Source organism: Haemaphysalis longicornis, unplaced genomic scaffold (assembly GCF_048455015.1).
Source record: "Haemaphysalis longicornis isolate Haplotype H1 unplaced genomic scaffold, Haemaphysalis longicornis Haplotype H1 scaffold_2, whole genome shotgun sequence".
Classification (NCBI taxonomy): domain Eukaryota; kingdom Metazoa; phylum Arthropoda; class Arachnida; order Ixodida; family Ixodidae; genus Haemaphysalis; species Haemaphysalis longicornis.
The window spans coordinates 134,915,197-134,925,434 of NW_027526295.1; positions in this window are offsets into that span (position 1 = coordinate 134,915,197).

The window sequence follows — 10,238 nt, forward strand, 5'->3', positions numbered from 1 at the left end:
CCATAAAATTTTATTGATGAAGGTGTCTTTCAGATATATCGAGGACACTCGAAGCGTTTAAAGAGGTCCTGAGAGGCGCTTTGAGCACACTAAATGAAATTAGCGCAATCCTTAGGCAGGGTCGTCAACGTCATCTGTGTCAAGTATAATTTTTTAAGTGCAGTGGAAAGCTCACACTTTCATTGCAAAGTTTGTCGCCAAGATCCCACCCTTTTCTGCGTGTTTTTGGGAGCCGCCATCTTCCCGCATGTACGTCATCAAATCTCCCATGTGCGTCACGAAGCAGAAATCTTGTAATTGAACGGCATCTTCTCTCACTTCCGGCGAAGAGAAGTGTCGTCTGCTCAGCGTCGACTGCTCGGGCTGGCGCCATTTCTTCCATAGTGCTTCCAGGAACACGTTTAACGCTACGGTGCTCGTTCATATTGATAATTTTTACTACGGTTGTCGTTAGGCGCGTTGACTAGGCCGACACAACGATGACCGGACGGTGACGTCGACTTCCGAATTGGCCGACTGCCTTGTACCACGACTCCGATAGCGACACGAACACGTCGACCGATCGGAAGCCCGCGTGGAGTGACTGATTTGTTGACCGAAGACGCTGACAATGCCGATAGGCCGAACGGACTTTGGGAATCTGTCGAGAAGTAAAAACTGCGCTCCTACAACATTGTTCCGTAAGGAATGCGGCTCTGTTCTGTTAGTGTCTAGGGAGTGATAAACATAGTAAGGTCCATACAGTTTATAAAGCTCGACACATGCGACTTGTATTCGGGGTACTACACTACGGTGGTTGGCTTTGGCGACAATTCGTTTCCCCGAGTTGCAAAGTGCTTATTCGTGTGCTACCAGCTACGCTTGTAGAAAATATAAGCGCACCTAAAAGCAGAAGAGGAGTCACTGAATGTCTATTAGGTAACAAAGAGTCAATATCGACCAATGTTTTTACCGTAAAGCGTAAAACAAAAATTAGTGCACTCTGTGAAGAAGGATCACCTGCAATGCTGGACGCACTCAACGGAGTGCACGAAACAAAACACGTTTGTCGTAATTTGCGATCGAGCATATATCCTAGCCAATTAGCCGAATGAACCTCTGACCGTTCTCCTCGTATGTTCACCTCGTATGCCCCTTCGTTCCCCTCGTATGCATCTTACTGTGTGTGTAAGATGTCTATGTAACACATCAACAAAAACCCGAACCACTTGGTTGAGGAGAATAGCCGACTAACTGCGTTGAGGAATGTAATTTTGACATTTAAATACCAGCACTGGCGGCATTCCATCGGTAGCGGCATGAAGCCTAGCTGTGCGTGCCCGCCGCACTTCTTCTACCCGCGAACCATGGACGCATAAACCGGGAACCGGTGAGAGCACATGCTTAAGCGTGAAAGACACCGGCGAAAATGTCGCTCGGAAGGCCTTGAAGGCTGAAAAAGAAATATGGGCTGAAGCGGGCGTTCCAGCTGCAGACGTTTCTCTTCTACCGGAAAGGATTCGCAGCTACTTGGCGAAGTGAAATTGAGTGGAAACAGGGACTGCGGGTTTTAGTCGTTTTACGGGACAGCCCTTTGGCAGCCGTTACCTTGGCTTCGCGGGACCGGCGTCTTTTAATGTCTGCGTAACCGAGAGAGCGAACGCAGAAACGACGAATGAAAGAAAACAGAGAGGATCGTATAGCGAAGCGTGAAGTAGAGTCCGACACGTGCAGCTTCGCTGTCATCTCTCTCGCTACCTTTCCCCCACACATGCTTCATGTGTTGCCACCAAGGAGCGACCTCCCCCTGACACTTTCCCCAGAAGGTGTTCTGTTCCCTGCTAATCCAAATCACGTGAAGTTTGCGCGGGAGGCTCAAACACGATATGCAACAACATGCTCGCTGCAACCTGTGCGGGTCTAATGCGAACCACGTGACACTTGCGCAGGAGGCTCAAACGCGATCTGCAACATGCCGGCCGGCGGACGCGGCACACTGCGAGATAGCAGCTGAGTAGCGCACTCCGCCATACGCTCACTGATGACGTGAACACTTCCTGAGACACAGCAGAAAAGACTGCAGCTCGCGCTCCGCACAAATTTCATATTAGGGAATGTGGTAGTCGTCAGTGCATTTTTTACACCCATCCGTGCTTCTGTGTATTTTTCCCAATCAACTGAATACCGCTTACCGCCGTTAGCTGCCGGCTGCGCAACTTGCCAAAGAAGCATCATTGGAGGCGATGGGGAAAATAATTGTGAAAGAGGTGTCCGCGGTTGCGAGAAGGAGCCGCGGAGCTGCACCGAGTAAATCGATGACACCGAAATGAAAACTGGGGGGGGGGGGGTGAGACGGGTGTTAGACATATACTGCTTTGCAGTAAAAACAGGGAGGGCACTAATCCCGCATGGCTAAATCACCGTCACAGCCGAAACAGTGCTTTGGCCATAGGTCAGCTATGGTGGGGGCTTTACGGAACCTGGCTGTGGAACGGTTATCCAAAAAAAGTTTCAGTGGGTTAGGTGGATATGCCAGGATATACGTAGTGTAAGCTCAGATTCAGCTGGTTATTCTTAGGTTTTCCGGTTGTCTAGGATAAGCTCATTATCACCCTTACTGCTACAAAACAATTTACAATCCAATTCAATCCAATCCAATCGAGTCCCATCCTATCCAGTCTAATCGCTGTGGCAGCGACGGCTCCGGAGCGCCTGCTGTGCACAGTGAGACGTCACTGCTCCTCGCGTATGCGCAGCATGGCTCTCCAGGAGCCACGCGAAACTGCTCAACCTCTGCCAGTGTAGCTTACGCTACAAAAGGTTCAGTTAACCTGCGAAGAATCCTTTAAATCAGGTATGAAACCTTGATGTGACTTAAAGGGTGGGTGTCAATGTAGCTTGTGTTCACGCAGTCTCCAATTACGGATGAGCCGCCTGAATGGTTGGCAGTGTTTGACGATTAAGTGTGTCGTAGAAAGTTTTAAAGCCAGTGAGTCAGCCAAGCAGTGTTGAGGAATGTTAATACTAAGAGCTTATGTGAGATGTTCTGGAAAAGTGTCCAAGGAGGCAATGACAAAACAAAATTCGTGGTGGGGTGCCCTACACCCTCGCGCCCACTCAATCGAAATCGCGGGTTAAAACCGCGGTGGGGTGTCGCGTTTTTTCTGCCTTCTAGGTGGCATGCTTTGCGAATCGTATTCGCGAATTCAAAGAAAAACTTTTTGGTTTAACTGTGGAACTACCGTATCACGCCTCAATGCATCGTTTAAGTTATAGGCGCGATTTGTTCAGCTTAAACTCGCGCTTTCTATATATAAAGAGACAATTGCACTTTCAGAGGAGAAATACTGATGTGCGTATGTTCAAAATTGGTATGTGTTGTGACAGAATAAGCATAGTTTCCTGTTGTGACACCAAATTTAAAGTCCGCAAAAAACCTGCTGTAGGCTTCCTCTATAAGCCAGGACACTCAACACGAAGTGTTGGGTGCAGAAAAAGCTCAGGATATATTTGAATTCGCTTCTAAAAAGTATGTACGTGCGCGTTCTGGAGATGAAGACCCATCTCTACCGCCGCTGACCATGACGTCGATGTATTTCCAGGATAAAAACATGTCTGTGACGTCATTTCACGTTAGCCCCTCGGGCGCCGTCAACATGTATCGCAGTTACCACAGTAACGTGTTTGTTCGGGTCCGCGAGGTAGTACGAGTGAGGCGAGAGCCCCATGTTTCTCTCCTACCCGAGGTCACAGCTTTTTCTGTCGACCTACAAACGAGACGATCCCTGGCGGCGGAGTCGGCAGGATTTCGTTGGCTTATCAAGCAGCTGGCCACGACTGAAGTTTTCGAGCAGTTTCAGGCACTCCATTATGATTTCGTTTGATAACACTGGACTTAAAAGACGTCGCGCGCACGGCAGACGCCCTGAGGGAGCCGAACGGTCGCTGTGGCGTAGGCAGTCGTAGGGAGCTCTAGCGATAGCTTGTTACCGCTCTACTAAACGGAACTCAAGTTCCACACATAGCTGCACGTATGAGACAGGAGGTAGCATTGTGATGGCCTTCACAATACTCCCAAGCGAGGAATAAGTTAGAGGAGGTAGATATCCCCCAAGTAACGACAGAAGAAGTAAAGAAGGCTTTGAAAGAAATGCTAGAGGGCAAAGCACCTGGTGAAGATCAGATAACATCACACCTCTTGAAGAATAGCGAGCGAATTGTACTGAAAAACTGGCAAACCTCTATACGCAAAGCCCTGTGTACCGGAATCTTGATAGAACACGAACGTCATCATAACCCATAAGAAAGGTGACATGACGGACTTGACAAATTAAAGGCCGATAAGCTTACTGTCAATCGTCTACAATGGTACTTGCCCAACAAAATTTTTGCAACCTTACATATCAGCCAACCTAATCAACTTGCAAGGTTTTGTAAATGCTATGCAACAATACACCATATTTGCTCGATTAATCAGTTTATAGAGAAATGCCCGTAGTTTACTCAACCACTATATACAGCCTACATATATAATGAAAAAGCATTTGACTGGCGAAACCTCAGTAGTCATGTAGGCCTTAAGGAATTGGGGGTGTAGAAAAGCATTACGTAACTATACTAAAGGATATCTACAATGGGTCCACGTCTACCGTAGTCGTCCTTAAGGAGAGCAGTAAAATACCTATAAGGAAGTTTGTCAGACAAGGAGGCACAATCTCTCGAATGTTATTCACAGCATCTCTAAAAAAGGTATTCGGAACATTAGATTGAGAACCGGTGGGCGTAAAGGTTAATGGAGAATACCTCAGTAACCTCAGATCTGCAGCTGATGCTGCCTTGCTAACTAACTCGGAAGGCGAATACCAAAACATGATTACCGCAGGGGACAAGCAGAGTAGAACCGTGGGCCTGAAAATTATTTTCCAAACTTAGGTAATGTTCAATAGCCTCGGTAGAGCACAACGGTTTGAGATAGGTGGCCAGGCAGTGGAAATGTTAAGGGAATATATCTACTGAGGCCAAGCAGTGACCCCGGATCCCAACCATGAGGCAGCGAATATTACAATTATAAGAATGGGGCTGAGTGCATTCGGCAGGCATTCTCAGAAAATGAATGGCAGCCTAACAATGTCCCTGAAGAGGAAATTCTATAACAGCTCCACCTTACCGGTACTCACTTACGGGCAGAAAGTTGGAGGCTCACTAAATGGGTTCAACTTAAATTTAGGTCAACCCTTAGAGCAATGGAACGGGAGATGGTAAGTGTAGCATTGAGGGGCAAGAATGCAGCGAAGGGGGTGAGCTAAACATACGAGTCTTAAGGACATATTATTAGAAATGAATAAAAAATGGGCGTCGGCAGGACATGTAAGGAGAAAGCAAGATTATCGTTGTTCATTAAGGGTAAATGAGCAAATTCCAAGGCAAGGAAAGCGGGGCAGGTGGCGCATCAAGTGTGGTTGTCAGATGCGATCAAGAAGATTGCGTGGATAAAATTCCGCAGTTATCACAGGACCGCGTTAAGTGGATATCTATATTAGAGGACTTTGCCCTGCAGTGGGCGGAGACAAGCTGCTGCTGTAGCTGATGAAGATGATATAATGGCCAGTGGCTTTAAAGGGACACTGAAGTGATATGTAAACATTGCGGGATTACTAGCGCAAATTGTAGCCCGGATACCCCAGACCATGTTTCGACCACTCTGGGCGCGTTTACACGATTTTATTTAGTAGAAAAATTAATTCGAAAATGCTGTCCTCCTCTCTTTACGCTCGCCCATTTTCTGTGGCGTTTTCGTGTGACGCAAGGAGGTGCCGAGCTTGCAATTGGCTGCGCTACTGCACGGCTCCCCGGCCTTCACACAGAGTGTCAGTCGGCCCAGCGTTTCGTCCGCCGGCCGCCGAAGGGTCGTCGCAATTCGTTCGCTCAGTTGAAACGAAGCCAGGACACGTTTGTGAATGGAAGAATGTGCCTTTCTTTACTTGGTTAGTTTGTACACTGTATCTAGCTCCAAGTCAAGGTCGCTTCACACAAGCGCTGCACAAGCGCACATGCGACGCTTCGCTGACTGGTACGCCAGTAGGAAAATATAAGGCCTCTTGAAGGCGGGAGAAGAGTCAGCGAAGTCAATATAGGTACTAAGGAAATAAAATCAACTGATATTTTTACCGCACAGCGTAAAACTAGGGTGCGGGAAGCACTTTTTTGTGCTGGGCGAAGAACAACCACAGCGGCCAGCAGCACGACTACGCATCTGCGAACGCTTTTCCGTCTACGAAATGCAATTGCTAGACGTGAGCTATTGTGGAAACTCGGGGTACGCTTACTGCACGAGCGAAATACAACAAATAGTCACCTAAGCTGCTTGAAATGCCAAAACTAAATAAAAGTGAAAACGTGTTGTACAATACATACCTTATATTACCAAGGTCGGCTGAGCCGGTCTCGTGGCCTAGTGGTTTGGTGCGCTAGGTGTGTTGTCGCAAGTGTTTTGCAAGTCACGAGTTCGAGTCCCCGCGGGTACGTGCTTTTTTTTGTAAGTTACCTTTTTCCTTTTCTGCCGATGTTTTCTACATTGAGTTCACCTTTTTTGGGGGCCGTAACGTTCATGGCTCCACGAACTAGTTCACAGATCGCGCGCAGGCTGGCACTGGCACGCTAGCGAGTTCTCGTTGGCGTGCTGTTGCCATAAGCACCGACTGCTTGCGGGCAGTGGGCACAGGCCAGAATGAACAGACCCTTGGCCTGGTGCGGACATGCTTTTTACGGTACAGGCATGAGTGAGGCAAGCTCCAAATATGGGGGAAAAGTGCATGACATTTGGGCGTCTGCGGGTACGCGGAGGGCGTCCATGCACTGCGTAGGCCTCGGCTAGTGAATGCTACGATTCCAAGCCGTCCTGGGAGGCTTATTTTTATGCATTTTCACAGCTGACAACATGGCAGAAGCGCGGTACGATGATTACTGAGTTATTGAGAATGCCCATCCAACAACGCCACCAGTTGTGTTTTACAGAACCGAAACCGAAGCCGAAACTTGTTTGGTTGCTCACCTTGGGCATCGTCCAATCACGGTGCCCGTTCCTCCTAACGTCACAGCTTTAGTTGGTGCGGCCGCCGCAAACCGCGCATGGTAGTTTTTCTTCTTTCGCGCTTTGTAAAATAATTACCGATTTGTCAACCGGATAAACGATGAAAAGTGTGCTAATTTGAGCCAGTCTACGCAGTCCAAGCAAAAACGGGAGCTTGACAAATTCACTTCAGTGTCTCTTTAAAAATCGTCATATGCACCTCTACCGAGAGTGGCAATAGACAGTCCGCCGCAGTGTTCAGCCTAACATCTGTAGGCGGACCTGGAGGCAGAGCCGCTGGCTGCTCCAACCGCCGTTTCTCCACCCACTTCCTCGCTCGTCGTTTCTTGCCGCGGCAGCAATTAGCATTCGCAGGGCCTGCATCAGGTCCAAGGCCGCTTTTTGAGCCGCTGACGAGATTAATATGTAGGGGATTTAGAAGAAACTGCCGCTGATGTGGAATCGACAGGGCTACGGCAGCTCTGCTCTTCGTAAGGGATTGCCGACGGCAAATAGTGATATCCGTCCGGAAGTTGCATCCTCCGTGTGAGCGCAGGAGCTGACCGAGCGGAATTCCGCCTGCGGTTCTGCCACGACGTCCCCGGGACTCCTCCGCTGAAATGCTCCCTCTTGTGAATGCCGCTTAACATGTGTGCCAGAGGAGCCACCACATTAAACGCGCAGCCTGCCACCGCATCGCATGGTAGACACGCATGACAGAGTTGACTTGGAAAGTGTGGCCTCACTACTGAAATTGATGCCCACTAACCGAAACCGAATCCTGTGCACATTATTCGAGCGATAATAAATTATTTACGGATAATATGCGAATGCAAGAGCGGTTATTATGCTTTCTTAAGCAATACAAACATTTGCAACAAAGAGCGCACAAGGAAAAAATTCGATGACACAACCCCATTAAAGAAGGCTCTAAGTAGGCTTGAGGGGACGGGGGGGGGGGGGGGGGGGGGGGGGTTAATATAGGGCAGCGACTGGCAGCCAAACCCTCCGCATTTTGCAACTGGTAGCACTGAGCACCTGAAAATGAACCAACAACCTTTAGAAGGAAAAGGGGCCCTAGACGGCCAGGAGAAAACGCGAGGGTCGAATAATTCTTTCTGCAAATATATGCACAGTCAAACAAAAAAGCTGTTGCGCGCGGCCCCAAAACTCAATCTAGTTGTCCGAGACTGCTCGTAATATCTGTTGACGTGTACTTTTCTAGTAGTTGATAAATCCACGGTCGCGTAGGAGTTTCCCGGAAGCCAGGGGGGAGACAGGTGGAAATGGATACACGATGCCTTTTAAAAATTTCTCTGCGCCGCACAGTGCTACCCTTCGGCAGCTTTCTGTTACGGCTATAAATGTTTAGAACGGATAGAGAAAATGGAATGTATTACTACAATTGCTTCTGTACGCGCGTGCATGGCGTCCCCACAAAACGACCGAGCTCGATATTGGCGCGAACGAGCTGCCAGTTAAGCCACGTATAAACCGCCGTTGGTTCGTAACCCACGCAAGTGATCACTATCAAAAATTCTGAGGTGATTCTTTAATCGTTCGCCTACATATTTTCGACTGCCATGTGCACTAATACACATCACCTTGGACACGTGGTGACAGGGTCGTTGTCCTCTCATTCCCGCCTGATTCCCGCCTCAGTCAATGCATCCCGCCTCATTCAATCCATCAGCTTTTCCGACGGTGAGTACACGATTCATACGCAAAATGTTAAAAAACGGCCCAAAGAAAACACGGAAAGTCATATGATAACGGCCCAGAGTGATGCTCGGCGCAGCATATCGCAGTAGCCCAGGATGGCCGGAACCTGATGTTTCCGCAGAGGTCGGCGAGAAGCGAGGCTTAATGGGAAGTCACGCTCGCTCGGTTCGAGGAGTTGGATGAAAAAAGGGTGAATCGCGTCGCCCGCAAAAATACAATGTTTTGATTTTCAATAAATCCAGCACTACTCATTGCTTTTACCAAATTTTCGAAGGAGGTGATTACTGGGACATTGATTTACCCAAAGATGCGAGCACCCATGTATCGGCGATGTTCCGCGGCCTTCATCGCCAAGGATAAGATCGTTTTTAGCTCGAAAGCAAAAGATCCGAGCTCGGATCAGAGAGGCCCGACGGCGAGACACTGTGACGTAGAGGTCGGGTGATGGACACTCTTAGGAGCCACACGGCGGATTTCTGCATTGTGTGAATATCCCTTTGGGGAGATTGGCCAAGATTCGAGCGAACGTCCGACAGTTAAGGAAACCATGCAAATGCCGAGCGCTCGTGTCCCCGGCGCACACTTGTTAAGTAAATCATACCCACTTAAGAAGATTGGCCAATATTGGCAGAAAAAGACTCCAGCGTTTGCCGTAGTCGTGGCAGCATTTGATCGGAACGAGAAAGAGACGTCACAGCGAATGCCCGCTATGCTGATGTTTAATGATTATCACAACCAAAAAATGAAAGAAGCGCTTACTTATACAAACAATGATGGAGTAGCGGTCATTGCGGCAGCGATCATGAATCGAATCGGCTGCAATCCTAGACTTTAACCTTCGTGATGGTAGTGAAGGTTGCATGCAGCGTCGCTACCTTCACGTCTTACGCGCTAGTGTGAGATTCCTCATTTTAAAGACGATAGTCTTTCTTGTGCTACTTAAACCCATAAAATTTTGGCTGTGTCTGTCTGTCTGTCTGTCTGTCTGTCTGTCTGTCTGTCTGTCTGTCTGTCTGTCTGTCTGTTTGTCTGTCTGTCTGTCTGTCTGTCTGTCTGTACCTCGATTCAGCCACCCGGACAGAGTAAAATGCTTACTGCGTAATATTCTTATATGCTCACAGCCAATAGTAAACGTCTAAGCCCGGTTTATATGTTCATACTTGTCAACTTTGTTGAACAAGAAGAAAACATTACGCAAATATATAAACGTCTAAGCCCGGTTTATATGTTCATACTTGTCAACTTTGTTTAACAAGAAGAAAACATTACGCAAATATATAAACGTCTAAGCCCGGTTTATATGTTCATACTTGTCAACTTTGTTGAACAAGAAGAAAATATTACGCACATATAGACAGCAAATTAGTACACAATGGATTTCAAATTCATTCAAATCCAAATTCAAATTTATTCATGTATGTATTTACATGCATGTTGCAAGAAAAGTGGTCAAAAAGCCAGCGCAGGC